This window comes from Amblyraja radiata, chromosome 17, assembly GCF_010909765.2.
Source record: "Amblyraja radiata isolate CabotCenter1 chromosome 17, sAmbRad1.1.pri, whole genome shotgun sequence".
NCBI classification, from domain to species: domain Eukaryota; kingdom Metazoa; phylum Chordata; class Chondrichthyes; order Rajiformes; family Rajidae; genus Amblyraja; species Amblyraja radiata.
Window position 1 is genome coordinate 26307336 of NC_045972.1, and position 22284 is coordinate 26329619.

The 22284-nt window shown below is 44.3% G+C and overlaps 1 long non-coding RNA gene across 1 annotated transcript; it reads right to left on the reverse strand.

The window, feature by feature from the left end:
- Positions 1-631: 631 nt before the first annotated feature.
- Positions 632-8663, reverse strand: LOC116982942. Its single transcript, XR_004414567.1, has 3 exons — positions 8609-8663; positions 7398-7403; positions 632-642 (listed from the first exon to the last, which is right to left on the reverse strand). It is a non-coding gene; the product is annotated as an uncharacterized LOC116982942 (long non-coding RNA).
- Positions 8664-22284: the final 13621 nt, after the last annotated feature.

Genomic DNA, 22284 nt, shown 5'->3' on the forward strand with positions numbered 1-22284 from the left:
ATTTATAGCGGCCCGTATATATACCGACCTACACATTTTTGGGATGTTGGAGGAAGCCTAAGTGGTCACAGGGAGAATGTTCAAGGTGAGGATCGAACCCAGGTCTCTGCCCCTGTGAAGCGGCAGCGCCTAAAACTGCCACACTTTGCCTGCCTTCCTTATGTCTGCTCAGCAGCAGTCAATATTTTTAAAGAAGGGTCCTGACTCATACGTCATCTGTCCATTCCCTCCACAGAGGATACCTGACCTGGTGAGTTCCTCCAGAAGCCTGTTTTGTTCTCAAAGTCCCAGCATCCTCAGTCTTTAGAATGTAGACTTTAGACATACAGTGCAGAAACAGGCACTTTGGCCCACCGAGTCCTTGCCGACAAGCAATCAACCCTGTACACTAGCGCTACCCAACACACAAGGGACAATTTACAATTTTACCAAGCCAATAAACCTATATACCTATACGACTTTGGAGTGTGGGAGGAAACCGAGCACCCGGAGAAAACCCACGGGATCACTGGGAGAACGTACAAACTCTGTACATACAGCATCTGTAATCAGGATCAAACCTGGGTCTCTGGAGCTCTAATGGGCCTGTCCCACTACGGCGATTTTAGGCAACTGCCGGCGACTGTCATAGTCATAGCAGGTCTCCGAAAAACCGGCGACTGGACTAATAGGCCTGGCCCACTTAGGCGATTTTTTAGGCGACTGCCAGCGAATACGATAATGGAATTCACCGAAGTCAGCACCGGCGACAACCTACGTCATCTGGCAACAACCAACAACATCCTGGCAACCTACGTTAACCTGGCAACAACCTACAACGGCACCTACGTCAAGTTCGGCTCATTGATGTCAAACCCACGGTCGCCACTGTTGTCAAAGAGTTTTCAACATGTTGAAAATCCAGCGGCGACCAGAGTGACGTTACGACTCTTTGGGCGATTGAGGAGACTACTCACGACCATACAGGCGACACCCAACGGAGGAGAAGAAGCCACCACCGCCAGCCCGCGGCCTACTTCTACTGCGGGCGCGGCAGCGACTTACCATCGGGAGCGGGGTCCCTCGCCGGGGATCCCTGGAGGGGAGCATCGACCGCTGGCCCTGCGGTCTGCGGTGCTCCTGGCTGCGGCGCGGCGGGAACTTTAAATCTTCGACCGCCGGCCTGCGGCCTACACCAACTTGAAGCCGCGGTCTCCGGTGGGGAAGCCGATTCTGGACTTGCCTGGATTTTCACTCATCTGGATGCCCGCAGTGGCGGCTGCGGAGGGTTGAGGTCCCGACCACGGGGGAAAATGGAGGAGGACTGGCCAAATGTTGTGCCTTCCACCACTGTGATGAATGCTGTGGTGGATGTTTGTGTTCAATTTTTATTGTGTTTGTGTGTGTTCTTTTTGTGTGTACCGCTGCTGGCAAATTCATTTCACTTGCACTTTATGTTCATCAATCTAAAATTTTTACGATTTCTCTCTGTGGCTCAATCTGAGGAGACTTTCCACATTATTCTGTTATTATTTCAGAAGCAAAGAGACAATGGACAGAATAGTCTTAGAGTTATAGAGTCATAGAGCATACAGTGTGGAAACAACTGCTCACGTCGAGCCCATCTTGCTCATACCAACCAACATGTTTCATCTACACTAGTCCCACTTGCTTGCATTTGGCCCATATACCTCTAAATCTGTCCTATCCATGTACCTGAATAAATGTTTTTTAAACGTTGCAATAGTACCTGTCTCAACTACCTCCTCGAGCTGCTCATTCCATACACCCACCATGCTTTGTGTAAAAAAGTTACCCCTCAGCATCCTATTAAATCTTACACCCCTCAACTTAAACCTATGTCGTCTGGTTCTCGACTCCCCTATCCTGGGCAAGCGATTCTGTATGTTTTCCCGATCTATTCCTCTCCGTGGTCATAAGCAGAGCTCTATGTTAGTACACAGAACATAGAATATAGAATGTAGAACAAAAGCCCTTTTGGACCATAATGTCAGTTCCAAGCATAAAGGAAAGCCCACTCTCATCTGCCTATTCATATGATTCATATTCGGTTTCCTCCCACACCTCAAAGAAGTACAGATTTGTAGGTTAATTGGCTTTGTTAAAATTGTAAATTTTCGCTAGTGTGTGTGTAGGATAGTACTAGTGTATGGAGAACGCAGGTGGGCGTGGACTCAGTGGGCCAAAGTAGTCCGAAGAAGGGTCTCGAACCGAAACATCACCAATTTCTTCCCGCCAGAGATGCTGCCTGTCCCGCTGAGTCACTCCAGCATCTTGTGCCTACCAGTGGGCCAAAGGGCCGGTTTCTGAGCTGTATCGCTAAAATAAACAAAACTAGACAAGGTTAAGGAAACAGATCCCAGTCTTGCTGACAACACCCACCTCCCAAGAATGAATTTAAGAATAAATCCATTCTTTAAAAACAAATGGCATTATAGAATTTCATGAATACAGATTGTATTAGGAGGTGTCCAATAACAAATCACTGAAGTTTTAGCGAATTTAATTAAGTCATAAAACCAAAGGATGAGGAGACTTCGAATAAATTTATAGATAGTTAGTGGTTTAATAAGTATGTTTTATAGAGATATGGATTTAAAAAATACAAGTACTTGGCAGAGCTGACAGACAGAGCTTCAAGTCAAGAAAAATGTTGCACAATATAATTGCAAGGTAAAAATGATATTTGTTCAGTCGAGGTGGGAGAATTTTAGATTTATTTGTTTATATCTGTAAATACATGTTGTGCATGAGAAGGCTGCTTCAGCCCAGTCTGTGATGTAATGTTAGTTGAAGAGGAGGCAGTTGTAGAATACAGGATGAAGGCTGCACAGTGGTGCAGCTGGTAGAGCCACTGTCTCACCGCACCAGAGAGCCAGGTTCAATCCTGACCTCGGGCGTTCTCTGCATGGAGTTAGTATATCCTTCCTGTGGCCGTGTGGGATTCCTCTGGGTGCCCAGTTACCTCCCGCGTCCCAAATACGTGCAGGTCGGTATCTTAACTGGTCAATGTAGTTTGCCTCTCGTGTGTAGGTGAGTGATAGAATCTGGGGAGATCGGTGGGAGCGGGTTAAGAGAAAATTAAAACATTGGATTAGTTTAAAAGGTGGTTGATGGTTAGTGTGTAGTTGTTGGGAGGAATGGTCTGAGAGTTTTAGAGCACAATAGTCTCACTATGACTCTAGAACTCAAAAAATCTGTTGTATCTACTGCCACCATTTCCAGACTGCCATGGGAGCTGGAAGAAACACTTACAGTAGCAATGTTGCAAAGGCATTTAAACAGGTGCATGAAAATCCAGAGAATAAAGGGACACAAACCATGCACAGTTTAAATTGGCATCATGGTCGGCACAGACATTGTGGGCCGAACGGCCTTTGCCTACATTGTACTGTTCTATGCTCTATGACCAACCCAGTTTGTAGGGAATTGAGATGTATGTGGGTTGGTAAGTGGTTGCTGGGAATTGGCACAGTGTCTTTTGAGTGTAGGAGGAACATCGGAGGTTGAGGACACTTGGTAGAAAGTCCGAACCTTTCTCCCAGGTGGAAATGCCAAAGACACGAGGGCACAGCTTTAACGTGAGAGGGAAAAAGTTTATACAGAGGGTGGTTGGGTGCCTGCAACATGCTGCCAGGGGTGGTGGTGGAAGCAGATATGATAGTGGTGTTTAAGAAGCTTTTAAATAGACAAAAGGACGCACAGTGTTGGAGTAGCTCAGCGGGTCAGGCAGCATCGCTGAAGAACATGGAAGAGCGACATTCCAGGTCGAAACTCACATGGATATGCAGGGAATGGAGAGATATGGATCATGTGCAGGCAGAGGAGATTAGTTTAACTTGGCATCATGTTGGGAACCGACATTGTTAGCTGAAGGACCTGTTCCTGTATTATACAGATCTACGTTCTACCAGTGGCCAGTGACAGAAGTGAAAGGAGAAGGAAAGACACAAAGTGCTGGAGTAACTCAACCGGTCTGACAGCATCTCTGGAGAGCATGGACAGGTGATTTTCGGGTCGGGACCTTTCTTTAAAGTAGTAGCATCAGTAGTTCCTTGCTTCTCCAGTGAATGGCGAAGGTTCGTGAATCATCAACACCAGCATAGACAGATGGGCAGAATGGTCACTGATTCTGCCAGCGAGATAACATAGCCACAAGGTATCTTGCAATTTAACAACTCCACAGCAGTTATGTTCATAAGGCAGAGAAGCAGAATTAGGCCATTTGGCCCATCGAGTCTACTCCACCATTCAATCATGGCTGATCTATCTATCCCTCTCAACCACAATTTTCTGCCTTCCTCCCGTGACACTTGATGCCCTTACTAATCATGAATATGTCAATCTCCACTAAAAATACTCAAAGACTTAGCCTCTACAGCCTCTGTGGCACGTGGAATTTCATTGAATAAGTGCTATTTATGAACTATTACAAGCAACATCATTCATTCTATGTCATTTACATCTACTTTCTGGTAATGGATTTCATTATCAAAGACATTTCGGCCATGAGTATCACTGGGCTTTTAAAAAAAGTAATACCAAAAAGAGTTTAACTTTCATCTTTCCAATGGTGCATATTCATAAGGAGAGGATTTCTAGCTGTGATGTCTGACATTTCTGGTTTTGAAAGAATGAAAGCAAGTGATCGTGATCTTTTCAATAAGCCATTAGTAAATAGCAGAATCTAATTTGTTGTCTATATGCTACATGGCATGAATTAATGACTTCACTCCTGGCCAGAGACTGGGATATTGTATTAATCCAACAAGACAGTCACATTGCAAAATTGCTAATCTCTGGACATTTATTTCCTTGTCATTTACATGGAATATTGTTACTGAACATGAGATTTTGGTTTCATGAACATGAAATGATTTGTTTTGAATCCAACAAGCTCTCCTTCATCAGGAGTGTTGGAATAGTGTCCAGAATCTAGTTACGAGTCACAGTCATAGAATGATGGAGTCATAGAGTGATAGAGTCATGGACTCTTGGAGTCAGAGTCATAGAATCATGGAGTCATAGAGGCAAAGTCATAGTCATACAGCATAGAAACAGGCCCTTCGGCCCAACTTGCCCACACCAACCAACATGTCCCATCTACTCTAGCCCCACCTGTCTGCGTTTGCCTCATATCCTTCAAAACCTAACCTATCCATGTACCTATCTCATTGTTTCATAACCATTGCAATAGTACCTGCCTCAACTACCTCCTCTGGCAGCTTGTTTCATATGTCCATCTCCCTTTGTGTGAAAAAGTTACCCCTCAGATTCCTATTAAATCTTTTCGCCTTCACCTTAAACTCGTCCTCTGGTTCTCGATTCCCCTACTCTGGGCAAGATACTCTGTATGTCTACCGGATCTATTCCTCTCATGATTTTATACACCTCTCTAAGATCACCCCTCATCCTCCTGCATTCCAAGGAACAGTCGCAGCCTGCTCAACCTCTCCCAGTCATGGCACCATCCTTGTAAATCTTCTCTGTACCATTTCCAACTTGACAACATCTTTTCTATAACATGGTGTCCTGTACTGAACACAATACTCTAAATGCGGCCTCACCAATGTTTTATACAACTGCAACATGACCTCCCAACTTCTACACTCATTACTCTGATTGATGAAGGGCAATGTGCCAAAACTCTTTTTGACCACCCTATCTACCTGTAACACCACCTTCAAGGAACTATGTACCTACACTCCTAGATCACTCTGTTCTATAACACTAGTTGTAGTTAAACCGCTTTACGAGATCATTGTTAGCAAGATTTAAAAGACATTTAGACAGACATGTAAACACACAAAATATGGAGGGATATGGAGTCAGAGAGACCTAGAGACAGAGCACAGAAACAGGCCCTCTTCTGTCAGGCAGAAGATACAAAGGCTAGAAAGGAATAGGAATAGAAAAGGAATAGGTGACATTTTGGGGTGAGACCCTTCTCCAGTCTGCACAAAATGTACAGAGTAAAACCCCTGTCCCACAGTGTGGGTCCACCCACGAGTTATCCCGAGTTAAAAACAAATCAAACTTGTGGTAATCACGTCGAATGAACGTAGCTGGAACGTCGGAACTCGTGGACGTAACTTAGCGACTCGTAGTGCTGACGGCAGGTACTCGGGAAACGTGTTACCTCGTGAAAAATTTTCAACATGTTGAAAGATTTCTATGGGTCAAATATACTCTTGAAGGAAAATTTTGAAACTTTTAAACTCGTTGTAATACCATAGTAGCCCGTGAGTTTATCGTAGTGTCTCGTGAGTTTACCGTGGGTACTCTTACAGCTGAACAGAGAAAAAAAGGTGAGTAAAATAAGGTTTGCCAAGTCTGCCTGTCAAGAATGATTCCCTGATGCTGGAGACACCTGTGGGAATCTCACCTTGGCCTTTGGAATAGAGCGGGTAATCGCATTAAATTCAAAGCATTTACAGCGCAGACTGTTGATACAATCCTCATAATATTTGTCGAATGGGCCCTCTGATATTAATATAAAGCATCTGATAATAACCTTTAATGTTGGATCAAATAGAATATCCCCTCTAGAAGTTCCTGATACTCCCCTTCTGCCCCAGTACAAAGTGACTACATCCTAGACAAGTCCCTTGAGTGACTACTCGCAAATCTTGCTTTTGCCACGCAGAAAAAAAAGGTTCTCTTTTTCTTTCGCTGTGACAGGTCACATTCCTGTTGTGGATTTGTTTAAGTAATCCCGCCGCTCCTTAATCTAACACCATTCTTAACACCAGTTTTTCGTCTCTGGGTTTTCCTGATGGCTCTGCAAACTAGTGTGGTCTGCGAGAGGCAGTCCAAGAGGCTCTGCAAAATAGTGTGGACTGCGCGGGTACAACTAATGTAGCGTTTATCTCACCCGTATGTGAAACGTGGTCATTCACTATCAATGCATAAGATTGAACATCCATTTGTTTCGGGTCCAAACCCTTTTTCAGACTGAAGAGTTCCTACCCAAAAATTCAACCATTCCTTCTCTCCAGAGATGCTGCCTGGCCTGCTGAGTGACTCCAACATTTTGTGTTTATCTTTGGTATAATCCAGCCTCTGCAGTTCCTTCCTACACAGTAGTTTCCCAATTTGATGAGGAGGTCGAAGAGCCGAAACCCTGACTATTCCTCTTTCCCCATATACGCTGCCTGACCTACTGAATTCACCCTGTATATTCAGATTTCCTAATACAATTATTAATACTTGTTTTACAAGTGGGAACTTATTTGAAACAAGGTTAGGTACGTGCGACTGAAAAAAAGTATAGTGTCTAACTTCATGTAACCCTTGCATCTCCTCTCTCTCTCTCTCCATCCCTCCCCCACCCAAGTCGTGCCAGCTTCAAAGTCGTCTTGTTGAGTCTCATTGTCTGTAACTTGTTCGCACCTAACACACAGCTACCAATGGCCTGTTTCCTTCATCATCGTTACTTTTTTGCATATCTTTCATTCATTTGTTCCATATCTCTCTATATCACCACCTATATCTCGTTTCTCTTTCCCCTGACTCTCAGTCGAAAGAAGGGTCTCGACCCGAAACGTCACCTATTCCTTTTCTCCAGAGATGCTGCCTGACCCACTGAGTTACTCCAGCTTTTTGCGTCTATCTTCCGTTTAAACAAGCATCTGATGTTCCTACGCAAAGGAAAGTCATCTTCGTTTGGGGATGAAAAATGGGAATCAACCACGGTGTCAGGAAGCAAAGACAACATATTTCATGAGAAAGTACCCCAGGGTATTTCCACAACAAGCAATAACTGTGCCCCAATGCAACAATGGTTCAGAACTAATAATTAAACAACTATTGTTTGAACCCATGACTCCACGAGAAATGAGTGGCAAAAACACCTAAAGGATTGTGAGATAATGATCATGGATGACTTTTAATGTAAAGTCCACACATACAGATAGAAAGCCAAGAAGAACTTCATATCTACACTTAGATGGACTGGCAGATGGAGGAGATGGGAGTTGGGGAAAGAGAGGAAAAGCCCAAGAGAAATACAGGGAAAGGGATATTGGAAAAGACAGATGCTGGAATCCTGAAACGCATGTCAAAACATTTAAAAGGTATAAACACATAGCAAACAGGTGCAGGAGTAGGCCATTCGGCCCTTCGAGCCAGCATTGCAATTCAATATGATCATGACTGATCATCCAAAATCAGTGCCCCGTTTCTGCTTTCTCTCCATATCCCTTGATTCCGTAACCCTAAGAAATTTAACATGGGAGGCTTTTTATAGTGAAAAAAAAACTGCATGACATCATTTTTATCATGTGATGATTTTTCCACGTGTTGGTAGTCGTTGTTGGCTCAAGAGTAACTCGGTAGAGGAACTTGGTAACTCGGGAGAGGAACTTGGTACATCGCAGAAATGAGAAGTAAACGGCAAACCTAGACATACACGTGGGAACTCGTTTAAACTCGTGAACATAAACTTGGAATCTCGTAGAAAACCACGAGTTTGATTTTTTCTTTAACCCGGGATAACTCGTGGGTGGACTCGCACCGTGGGACAGGGCAATAACTCAGCAGGTCAGGCAGCATCTCTGGAGAAAAAGAATAGGTGACATTTCCGGTTGGAAACGTCACCAATTCTGACCCGAAAATGTTACCTAATCATTCTCTCCAAAAATGCTGCCTGACCTGCTGAGTTACTCCAGGATTTTAAGTCTATCTGTGGAGGGAATGGACAGATGATATGTACAGGGCTTTTCGCTCCCTGTCAACTGGGATACACTGGGCAACACCGGACTGGGTGCCTTTGTTCACTATTGGAAGCATCATTCACTCTCAGTGGCGCAGCGGTAGAGTAATTGCATTACAGAGCCAAAGACCCGAATTCTATCCCGACTATAGGTGCAGTTTGTACGTTCTCCCTGTGACTGCGTGGGTTTTCTCCGGGTGCTCCAGTTTCCTTCCACACTCCAAAACCATACAGGCCTGAAGGTTGATTGGCTTAGGTAAATTGTCCCCAGTGATAGAACGAGTGTATGGGTGATCGTTTTCGGCATGGACTCTGTGGGATGAAGGGCCTTTTCCTATGCTGTTACAGAACAGCATAGAAAAAGGAAACATCGTATCTCCTATTACATAGGAGATACGTTTGATGAAATAAGGTGACCATCGTTTCTAACCACATCGATTCCCAGCTGCTGAGAAGCAGTAACACTCCAGCTGTCTGGTGGCGTTCAGATATGTACACCAGTTAATCCCAGCCCTGACTGTGTGAAATTGCCAATTTAATGTCAATTAATTCTGAATTCTCTGCTCAGCTTTGTTAGGGATTTGATACCTTGAACAGAAGTTTTCTCCCTTGTGCTCTGCGTGATGCTAATACATACCACGATCTTTTAACAACTCAACAACGAGAATATCAAAACAGGGATGTAATGCTGAGGCTTTATAAGGCATTGGTCAGGCCGCACCGATCAGACAGGCCCTTCTGTTCAACTTGTCCATGCTAACCAGAATGCCCCATTTAAATTAGTTCAATTTGCCTGCATTTGATGCATATCCCTCTGAACCTTTCCTATCCGGATACCTGTCTAAATGTCTTTTAAATGTTGTTATTGTACTTGCCACAACCACCTCTGGCAGCTCACTCCATACACTCACCACATTCTGCATGATTTCATTGGCCATCCTTCTACTGCAATTCCATAGAAACATAGAAAATAGGTGCAGAAGTAGACCATTTGGCCCTTTGAGCCTTTCAAGATTCAAGAGAATTTACCTGACAGGACAATGAAATTCTTGCTTTGCTTCAGCACAACAGAACATAGTAGGCATGACTACAGAACAGATCAGTGTGTCAATATACCATTATATAAATATATACACACATGAATAAATAAACTGATAAAGTGCAAATAAACAGATAAGGGGCTATTAATGTTCAGAGTTTTGTCCGAGCCAAGTTTAATAGCCTGATGGCTGTGGGGAAGTAGCTATTCCTGAACCTGGTCGTTGCAGTCTTCAGGCTCCTGTACCTTCTACCTGAAGGTAGCGGGGAGATGAGTGTGTGGCCAGGATGGTGTGGGTCCTTGATGATACTGCCAGCCTTTTTGAGGCAGCGACTGCGATAGATCCCCTCGATGGAAGGGAGGTCAGAGCCGATAATGAACTGGGCAGTGTTTACTACTTTTTGTAGTCTTTTCCGCTCCAGGGCGCTCAAGTTGCCGAACTAAGTCACGATGCAACCGGTCAGCATGCTCTCTACTGTGCACCTGTAGAAGTTAGAGAGAGTCCTCCTTGTCAAACCGACTCTCCGTAATCATCTCAGGAAGTAGAGGCGCTGATGTGCTTTCTTAATAATTGCATCAGTGTTCTCGGACCAAGAAAGATCTTCAGAGATGTGCATGCCTAGGAATTTGAAGCTCTTGACCCTTTCAACCATCGACCCATTGATATAAATGGGACTGTGGGTCCCTATCCTACTTCTTCCAAAATCCACAATCAGTTCCTTGGTTTTGCTGGTGTTGAGGGCTAGGTTATTGTGCTGGCACCATATGGACAGTTGCTCGATCTCTCTTCTATACTCTGATTCAATATGATCATGGCTGATCATCTAAAATCTGTACCCCGTTCCTGCTTTTTCCTCATATCCCTTGATTCCTTTAGCTCTAAGAGCTAAATCTAAATCTCTCTTGAAAACATTCAGTAAATTGGCCTCCGCTGCCTTCTGTGGCAAAGAATTCCACAGATTCACAACTGTCTGGGTGAAATAGTTTTTCCTCATCTCAGTGCTATATGGCCTACCCCTTATTCTTAAAACGTGTCTCCTGGTTCTGGACTCCCTCAACATCGGGAACATTTTTCCTGCCTCTAGCCTGTCCAATACTTTAAGAATTTTATATGTTTCTATAAGATCCCCTCTCATCCTTCCAAATTCCAATGAATACAAGCCCAGTCGACCCATTATTTCATCATATGTCAGTCCTGCCATCCAGGGTATTAACCTAGTGAACCTACACTGCACTCCCTCAATAGCAAGGATGTCCTTCCTCAAACTAGGAAACCAAAATTGCACACAATACTTCAGGCGCAGTCTCACCCGGGCCCTGTACAACTGCAGTAGGACCTCCTTGCTCCTAAACTCAAATCCTCTCACAATGAAGGCCAACATGCCATTAGTTTTCTTCATTGCCTGCTGTACCTGCATGCTTACTTTCAGTGACTGGAGTACAGGCACACCCAGGTCTCGTTGCACCTCCCCTTTTCCTATTCTGAAACCATTCAGATAATAATCTGCCTTCCTGTTCTTGCCACCAAAGTGGATAACCTCACATTTATCCACTTATACTGCATCAGCCATGCATCTACTCACTCACCCAACCTATCCAAGTCAACCAACAGCCTCATAGAAACCCCTTAAGAACTTACAACATTCTTAAGGGGTTGGACAGGCTAGATGCAGGAAGATTCTTCCCGATGTTGGGGAAGTCCAGGACAAGGAGTCACAGTTTAAGGATAAAGGGGAAATCCTTTAGGACCGAGATGAGAAAAACATTTTTCACACAGAGAGTGGTGAATCTCTGGAACTCTTTGCCACAGAAGGTAGTTGAGGCCAATTCATTGGCTATATTTAAGAGGGAGTTAGATGTGGGTGGCCCTTGTGGCTAAAGGGATCAGGGGGTATGGAGAGAAGGCAGGTACAGGATACTGAGTTGGATGATCAGCCATGATCATATTGAATGGCGGTGCAGGCTCGAAGGGCCGAATGGCCTAGTCCTGCACCTATTTTCTATGTTACTATGTTTCTATCCTCCTCACAGCTCACACTGCCACCCAGCTTTGTGTCATCCACAAACTTGAAGATGTCACATTTAATTCTCTCGTCTAAATCGTTAATATATATTGCAAATAACTGGGGTCCCAGCACCTTGCGGCACCTCACTAGTCATTGCCTGCCATTCTGAAAAGGACCCATTAATTCCCAATCTTTGCTTCCTGTCTGCCAACGAGTTCTCTATCAATACTCTACTCCCAATACAATGTGCTCTAATTCTGCACACTAATTCCTTTTAAATATATCCCTTTTCACCTTAAAACTGACCACTACCTTAAACGTATTATTCCCCTACCCTGTACATTCACTCATATCAATTACCCCCATGATTTTAATATACCTCTCTAAGACCTTCCCTCAGCCTCTTGCACTCCAAGGAATAAAAGGTGGTGAATCTGTGGAATTCATTGACAATTTTAAAGGCGGAGATTGTCAGATTCTTGATTAGTAAGGGTGTCAGGTGCTATGGGGAGTAGACAGGAGAATAAGGTTGAGAGGGAAATATATATCAGCCATGATTCATGACTTGATGGGCCAAATGGCCTAATTCTGCTCCTATAACTGATGAATTTATGAATTTATGTAAGTCCTAGCCTGCCCAAGCTCTCCCTGTAGCTCAAGTACTTGAGTCCTGGCAACATCCTCGTAAATCCTCTCTGTAGTATTAAGTTCTCCAATATTTAAACATTATCCAGGGTTGCTGTGTGTGCTTCCAGCCAACATTTAAATTCCACCACGGATCATAAATAAAGAATTATCTGCTCTTTATTCCATTGGAATTTGAGAGTTGACGTTTGCCAATTGGCTGTTGCTGGTACCACATTATTTCAGAGACGATACTTCAAAAGCACTTTCAATGGCGCAGGATCAAGGGGAACAAATTCAAAAGGAAATAAGACAAATTGAGAAATGATTGGAGTCTGGCTTTTGTTAGTGATGATCGTGTTGTTTATGATATTGAATTACTCCACTTCCTTATGTTGGGAACGCAAAATATTAGTCCCAAAGTGCTTTATACCTGGTGGGTTGCTTTAGATGTTTAAGAGAAGGGTAGTGACATGGACACATCATCCACTTTACTTACGTTATTCAAGAAATGAATGCAGGCCAAGTCATCAGGAAGAGTTCCACAGCCTTCGTTCAGATGAGACTTCCAATGTCCACTAGATGAGGTTGCTGTTTGCAAAACTGTTCCAGTGGTGTAACATACCCTCACATGTTTAGTTTAGTTTAGTTTAGTGTAGTATGGTATAATATAGTTTAATTTAGTTTATTATGGTATAGTTTAATTTAGTTGAGTTGAGTTTAGAGCTACAGTGCCCTTCAGTCCATGCTGACCAGCGATCCCCATAAACTAACACTATCCTACACATTAGGGACAATTAAAAATTCTTACCGAAGCCAATTAAGCTACAAAACTGTACGACTTTAGAGCGTGGGTAGAAACTGGAGCACCCTAAAAAAATGCATGCGGTCATCGGGAGAAAGTACAAACTCAGTAAAGACAGCACCCGTGGTCTGGATCGAAACGGGTCTCTGGTACCGGAAGGCAGCAGCTCTACTGTTGTGCCACACCTACACATGCACTAGGAGCACACAGAAGACTCTCAAACTTAAAGGCATACTGCACATAAACAACTCCTTCATTCCACTGTGTCCACGCAAGTTCTCACCCACACTAATCCCACTTACCAGCACTTGGTCCACATCTTCTATGACCCGGTCACATAGCTGTCAGGATATTTAGAGTATAGAGCAAGGAAACAAGCCCTTCAGCCCATCTTGCCCACGCCGACCAACATGCCCCATCTACAGGTATGCTCATCCCACCTGCCTGCATTTGGCCCATATCCTTTTAAACCCTTCCCTATCCATGTACCTGTCCAAATGTCTTTTAAATGTTGCGAGAGTATAACCATATAACCATATAATCATATAACAATTACAGCATGGAAACAGGCCATCTCGGCCCTACAAGTCCGTGCCGAACACTTATTCTCCCCTAGTCCCATCTACCTGCACTCAGACCATAACCCTCCATTCCTTTCCCATCCATATACCTATCCAATTTATTTTTAAATGATAAAATCGAACCTGCCTCCACCACTTCCACTGGAAGCTCATTCCACACAGCTACCACTCTCTGAGTAAAGAAATTCCCCCTCATGTTACCCCTAAACTTCTGTCCCTTAATTCTGAAGTCATGTCCTCTTGTTTGAATCTTCCCTACTCTCAATGGGATAAGCTTATCCACGTCAACTGTGTCTATTTAATTTGTTCATGATATATGTATTTTTATTTCTATTTATTTTTTACTGCACACTGAATGGACACTGGTTGAGCAACGTTTTTTTGTTTCCTCTGGGTATGTGCGTACTCAGGAAAATGACAATAAAGATATACTTGATACTTGATACTTGATCATTTTAAAGACCTCTATCAAGTCCCCCCTTAACCTTCTGCGCTCCAAAGAATAAAGACCTAACTTATTCAACCTTTCTCTGTAACATAGTTGCTGAAACCCAGGCAACATTCTAGTAAATCTCCTCTGTACTCTCTCTATTTTGTTGACATCCTTCCTATAATTGGGCGACCAAAATTGTACACCATACTCCAGAATTGGTCTCACCAATGCCTTGTACAATTTTAACATTCCATCCCAACTTCTATACTCAATGCTCTGATTTATAAAGGCGAGCATACAAAAAGCTTTCTTTACCACCCTATCTACATGAGATTCCACCTTCAAGGAACTATGCACAGTTATTCCTAGATCCCTCTATTCAACTGCATTCCTCAATTCGCTACCATTTACCATATACGTCCTATTTTGATTTGTCCTACCAAGATGTAGCACCTCACACTTATCAGCATTAAACTCCATCTGCCATCTTTCAGCCCATTCTTCCAAATGGCCTAAATCTCTCTGTAGACTTTGGAAATCTACTTCATTATCCACAACACCACCTATCTTAGTATCATCTGCATACTTACTAATCCAATTTACCACACCATCATCCAGATCATTGATGTACATGACAAACAACAGTGGACCCAACACAGATCCCTGTGGCACCCCACTAGTCACTGGCCTCCAACCTGACAAACAGCCATCCACCATTACTCTCTGGCATCTCCCATTCAGCCACTGTTTAATCCATCTTGCTACTCCTGCATTAATACCCAACAATTGAACCTTCTTAATCAACATTCCATGAGGAACATTGCCAAAGGCCTTACTAAAGTCCATATAGACAACATCCACTGCTTTACTCTCATCAATTTCCCTAGTAACCGCTTCAAAAAATTCAAGAAGTTTAGTCAAACATGACCTTCCAGGCACAAATCCATGTTGACTGTTCCTAATCAGACCCTGTTTGTCCAGATGCTTATATATATTATCTCTAAGTATCTTTTCCATGAATTTGCCCACCATTGAAGTCGAACTAACAGGTCTATAATTGCTAGGTTTACTCTTAGAACCCTTTTTAAACAATGGAACAACATGCGCAGTACGCCAATCCTCGGGCACTATTCCCATTTCTAATGACATTTGAAATATTTCTGTCATAGCCCCTGCTATTTCTACACTAACTTCCCTCAATGTCCTCGGGAATATCCTGTCAGGATCTGGAGACTTATCCACTTTTATATTTTTCAAAAGTGTCAGTACTTCTTTTTATTTGAATCTCATAGTATCCATAGCTACTCTACTTGTTTCCCTTACCTCACATAATTCAATATCCTTCTCCTTGGTGAATACCGAAGATAAGAAATTGTTCAATATCTGCCCACTCTGTCTCTCTAATGGACCAATTTTATCCCTCGTTATCCATTTGTTATTAATATTGTTATTAATATAGCTGTAGAAACCCTTTGGATTTGCTTTCACCTTACCAAAGCAACCTCATATCTTCCTCAACTACATCCTCTGGCAGCTCGTTCCATATACCCACCACCTTCTGTGTGAAAAACGTGCCCCTCAGGTTCCTATTAAATCTTTTGTGAACCAATGCCTGAACATGTGATTTAAAAAAAAATCAGTTTCATCTAATGGAAGAGGCAGAATATAATAGGGGGATGAATGACCATTATCACTCCCCAGTTTGTTTTTCTCATCAAACAGATCATGTCACAGTTAAAGTAATTTTATTTTCTCATACCGAATTCTCTTCATTTGAAATGGTGTTAATTTAAGTGATAATTGAGTCTTTGGAAAAGTGTTGTCGTCACTCAGAGTTAGAAGGACCATTTAAGTGTGACATTGGGTGTGAAACAAAAGGCCTCCAATTCATTTCCATGAAAATACAACTAGTTCGATACAACTAATCCCAGTAATGCTTCTTAGAGAGGGACAATACCTTCAAACCATGTTATTTATTCTGTCAGTTTTGATGGACAATTTCTGAATACTTAAATAAAAACACATTCTTGAAACTATTGATCTGAGGTTATGTTGCTGTTTGAAGCGATGTATTGTTTGGGTTCTTTGACTGCCTCTTGTCCCAACTGGCGATTGCTTTTGTACTAACATTAAGGGGAGCAAGGCGGCACAGTGGCGCAGCAATGGAGTTGCTACATTGCAGCACCAGAGACCCATGTTCGATCCTGACTGCGGGTGCTGTCAGTATAGAGTTTGCACGTTCTCCCCATGACCATGTGGGTTTTCAACGGATGCTCCGGATTACTCTCACATTCCAGTGACGTCCAAGTTTGGAGGTAAATTGGCTTCTGTAATTTTGTCCCAAGTGTGTAGGATATAACTAGTGTACGAGTGATTGTGGTCGCACGGACTTGGTGGGTTGAAGAGCCTGTTTTCATGCTGTATCTTATTTTAGAGATATATCCTTTGGCCCACTGAGATCACACCGATCAACGATCCCCACACATTAACACTATCCTACAAAAACTAAAGAGAAATTATATTTATCCCAAGCCAATTAACCTACAAACCTGTTCGTCTTTAGAGTGTGGGAGGAAACCGAAGATCTCGGAGACAATTTACAGAATCCAATTAACATACAATCCTGTACATCTTAGGGATGTGGGAGGAAACCGGAGAACCAGGAGAAAACCCACGGGGAGAACATACAAACTCCGTATTGACAGTACCCATAGTCGGGATCAAACCCAGTCTCTGGCGCTGTAAGTGCTGTAAGGCAGCAACTCTACTGCTGCGCTAAGCTAAGCTAAGCTAAACTAAACTAAACTAAACTAAACTAAACTAAACTAAACTAAACTAAACTAAACTAAAGAAGCCAGGTGAGAGATATCTGCCCTCTATATGGATCTCATCTCAGAAAGCCCTGATGCAGCCCATTCAACAAAGGACAATCATTTGTCGACACAAGGAACTGCAGGTGCTGGTTTACCAAAAAAAGACACAAAATGCTGGAGTAACTCAACGGGACAGGCAGCATCTTTGAAGAACATAGACAGGTGACATTTCAGGTTGGGATCCTTTATCAGATTGATTGACGTGGGGGGACTGGGTGGATGGGAGAAAGCTGGAAGTGAGTGGGAGGAGGGACAAAGTCTGGCAAGTGATAGGTGGATAACAGTTTTCAGACTCTTGCACCTTCTTCCCAATGGCAGGAGTGAAATGAGCACGTGACCAGGGTGCTGCGGGTCTTTAATGACACTGGCTGCCCTTTTGAGCAGAACCTCCCGTAGATCCCTTTGATGGTGGAGCGGTCAGTCCATGTGATGGACTGGGCAGTGTCCACCAATTTATCCACTTGGTTTTGCATTTAAGTGGATAGCAGTTTGAGTTAGCACACGCACATCATGTTGAATCGAGTCTGAAGGAGGATTCCAATCCAAAACGTCACATATTCCCTTTCTCCGGAGATACTGCCTGACCCCTTGAGTTACTTCAGCATTTTGTGTCTATCTTCAATATAAGCCAGCATCTGCTGTTGCTTGTTATACATATTGAATGGATCCTTTTGACTTAATAATTTATATGATACAGCGAGGGCATGTTTTCCATCTGAATATAGAATTGCGGGGAAAGTCCCAAGATTTAAGACTCCAGAGAAGGACTTAGTTAGCATTTCCAACATTCAATGTTGAAAATGCAAAGCGCTTTTCCTTCAGCTTATGAAGTCCTAATTAGTTTTTGATCCATGCCTTTGCTTCAACAAGCCCAGAGAACATGTGGATATGGTGGAGGGAGTGAAACAGAGCTTTGAACTATTTCAGTAAAGCAAGCTGCCGGATTCTCACTGGAGATGAAATGATGGAGAATCTCAGTTGTGGTACTTCAATTCTGTCCTGGAGCCCAGAAGGATTAAACTAAGTAATCCAGTGTCAGCTCACCAGAATCCTTTCCACAGCTCTCTGTCAGCCGCTGATCTTACCTACAGCTTCAAATATGTTGATGTCCTGTCGTATTTCGATGGCATTTAGGCTAAAGGTATAAAATCCAAGCCATGAAGCGTTCTCCATTCCATGCATCAATGGGGAACATGTGTTTCACAACCCCAGCTGCATTCATATGGTTCAGCATTGAAACCATCAGCCTGCAGCTAACGCTCATCACCAGCATCGTAAAGGAAGACGATTCCTGTTGCCATCCTGTTGTCTGAAGAAGGGTCTCAACCCAGAATGTCACCTATTCATTTTCTCCAGAGATGCTGTCTGGCCCTCAGAGTTACTCCAGCATTTTGGGCCATTCTACCATCCATGGACATTCTCTCCATCTTCACCAACAAGTTGGCTTTAGTCATCTTATAGTGGGATGTTGATTCTTGATGCCAAAGGTTATGGGAGAAAGCAGGAGAATGGGGTTGAGAGGGAAAGATAGATCAGCCATGATTGAATAGCGGAGTGGACTCAAAGGGCCGAATGGCCTAATTCTGCTCCTTCGAACTTATGAACATTGGGCTGTCCGATTCACCTCTACCCCATTAAGGACATTAGACTTTGTCATGCTGCCTACCCGCTGAGTTACTCCAGCACTTTGTGCCTTCTTTTGTAAACCAGCATATGCAGGTCCCTGCTTCTACATATCCTTATAGACCGTTCTTTTGTTCTTTGCACCTCCAAGCATTCGTTCTTTGAACATAGATACATAGATACATAGACAATAGGTGCAGGTCATTCGGCCCTTCGAGCCATTCAATGTGATCATAGCTGATCATTCACAATCAGTACACCGTTCCTGCCTTCTCCCCATATCCCTTGATTTCGCTAGCCCTAATGGGGCTTTTTCACGGGGCGAGTTGACGCAAGATGTCACCAGAGTAAAGTGGTCGTGGTCCAGCACAAGTCTCGCACGATATAACGGGAGGTAGATAAAGAGTTCCCACGGTACTCGGCATTTCTGTTATTTGTGCGAGTGACTTGTCCGTCTCCCGAGCTTTCGCGTTAAATCTTGAATGAACATCGTGAACTACACGTGACACAAATGATGTAACTTTTTTTTTCACACACTATAAATATCCTCCCTTGGTTGAATTGGCTCATTTGGGAGACATGTTTTACTGTGTATGTGGGAGACACAGATGGACTGAGCACAGTACCTCGGTCTTACTGTGTGTGGGAGAGGGGGAGAAAGAGACGTACACTCACAGAGGCAGAGTCTCTCAGCCTGTGTAAGAGGGAGGGAGAGAGAGAGAGAGGCACACACAAGGTGGAAGTGAAATCTCACCTGCCTGTTTCAGTGACAGACACCCGCCGCCAGTAAATGAAGACACCCCCATCTGTCTCCCCCTCCTCTCCCTCGACTCCCCCACCTTTCCCTCCCAACTCCAGTCCCGTCCCGACCCCCTGGGAAACTGAATAGAGCAACAATATAGATATAGAAACTGAAACAATATAGAAACTGAATAGAGCAACATGGCAAAAACATCTCTGACACGCTTTACCCCCTTTCTTTGAGATTTTCTGGGAGCCATCTCTGCAAGTGTTCCTGTTAAAAAGATTATCCAACAATAACAATTAGGTGGGACGTCCTCGAAGGACACATGTTCCCTTGTCGATATTGAGACCACCTTTTTTACTCACCTTCTGTCCCCTCTGTCCAGCTTCCGGGTTTACCGTTCGCAGGAGTTCCCACGCGCTATATCTCTAAAATCTGAAGTTAGGTAATGTCTAAAGGAACTGCAGACGCTGGTTAATGCTGGTTAATACGCACAGAAGGACACAAAATGTTGGTGTAACTCAGCAGGTAAGTCAGATCTGGGAAGAAAAACATAAAAAGCTGGAGTAAGTCAGCGGGTCAGGCAGCATCTCTGGAGGTGGTGATTCGAATCGGAACCCTTCTTCAGACAGCCTAATCGGAATTGAGTCTGAAGATGTGTCTCGTCCCGAAACATCAGCTATTTTTCTCCAGAGATGCTGCTTGACTCGCTGAGTTACTCCAGCTTTTTGTGTCTGTCTTCGGTTTAAACCAGCATGTGCAGTTCACTCCTTACACGGGTCTCTGTACAACATTGATTGGTAGCGTTCCGGACCCTGCTTCGGAAAGGCATCGATCGCTAGTCGGCGAGGACTCCGACCTGTATCTCTCAAAGAAGTACATGTGAAAAATTTCTCACGGACCATAAAAATGCGTAACCTTTCAGTAAAGTCCCTTTTAAAGTCCCTTTTAAAGATTATAGTTATTTTCTTGAATCTCATTAACATAACTCATTCATAAGTTGATGTCCATATGCGGATGCAAATCTTTATTTTTATTTATTTTTTAAATTCAATCCCACATAAGACAATTTTTACTCACCTTCTGTCCCCTCTGTCCAGCTTCCGGGTTCACCGTTCGCAGGAGTTCCCACGGTAACCGCAAGAGTTATTACGGATATCGCACTGGCCACTACGTCCATATAATGTTGCAATGCTCAACCACAAGTGTACAAGTCACTCTTGGAGAAATTCAAACTTTCTTGAATTTTCTCCCGAGTGACCAAGATACACGATTACCTGTCGTTAGCGCTACGGTGGTCCACGGTGGTCCACGAATGCCGTACTGTTATCGCATGAGGTTCCCACGATGTTAAACTCTGGTTAACTCTTGCGTCAAGTCGCCCCGTGAAAAGGCCGCTTAAGAGCTCTATCTAACTCTCTTTTGAATGCATCCAAAGAATCGGCCTCCACTGCCTTCTGAGGCAGAGAATTCCACACATTCACAACTCTCTGTGTGAAAAAGTTTTTCCTCATCTCAGTTCTAAATGTTCTACCCCTTATTCTTAAACTGTGACCACTGGTTCTGGATACTTCCAACATCTGGAACATGTTTCCTGCATCTTGCGTATCCAATCCCTTAATAATTTTATATGTAACTAGACCAAGTGCAGACCCGTTGGGTCTGTTTCCACAACGGCGTTTGCGTGGGGGGGGGGGGGGGCTGAGGCATCACACTCACATTAACCACCCCCCAAACACACAGGTGGGGAGAGAAGAGGGGAGGGAGGGGAGAGGAGGAGGAGGAAACGGGACAGATTTGGGAGGGAAAGGAGAGCGGGGTAGGGGGTGAGAGAGGGGGATGGGGAGAGAGATGTGGGGGAGTGAGGGGATGGGGAGGGAGGGGAGGATGGAGGGAAGGGGAGAGGGGTGGGTGGAGAGAGGGGAAAGAGTGGGGAGGGAGAGTGGAGGGGGAAGGGGGGAGAGAAGTGAAGTGGAAGAGAGGGAGGAGAGAGGGATGGGGAGGGGAGAGAGATGTGGGGGGGAGGGATGGGGACAGAGAGGAGGAGGGAGGGGTAAGAGTGTGGAGGGAGGGGAAGAGTGTGGAGGGAGGGGGAGAGAGGTGGGGGAGAGGGGGGAAAGAGTGGGGAGGGATAGTGGGAGGGGGAGAGGTGGAAGAGTGGGGAGGGTCAGATGGGTAGGGGGAAGGGGTGGGGGTGGAGAGGGGAGGGAGGGGGAAGGGAGGGGGAGAGAGAGGGGTGGGAAAGGAAAGGGGTGGGGTGAGGGAGAGGAAGAGTGGGGAGGGAGGGGTAGGGGGAGTGGTGGATGAGGGACAGAGGGGTAGGGGGAAGGGGGCGGGGGGAGAGAGGGAAGGGGATAGGATAGAGAGTGAATGGGGGTGGGGGAGAGAGGGATGGGTGGGAGAGGGAGAGGGGTGAATAGAGGGAAACTTAGAAACATACAAATCAGGTGCAGGAGTAGGCCATTCGGCCCTTCGAGCCTACACCTCCAGTCAATATGATCATGGCTGATCATCCAACAGTATCCTGTACCTGCCTTCTCTCCACACCCCCTGATCCCTTTAGCCACAAGGGCCACATCTAACTCCTTCTTAAATATAGCCAATGAACAGGCCTCAACTACCTTCTGTGGCAGTGAATTCCAGAGATTCACCACTCTCTGTGTGTAAAATGTTTTTCTCATCTCGGTCCAAGAAGATTTCCCCCTTATCTTTAAACTGTGACCCCTTGTTCTGGACTTCCCCAACATCGGTTCCTATAAGATCCCCCCTCAATCTTCTAAAATCTAGCGAGTACAAGCCGAGTCTATCCAGTCTTTCTTCATATGAAAGTCCTGACATCTCA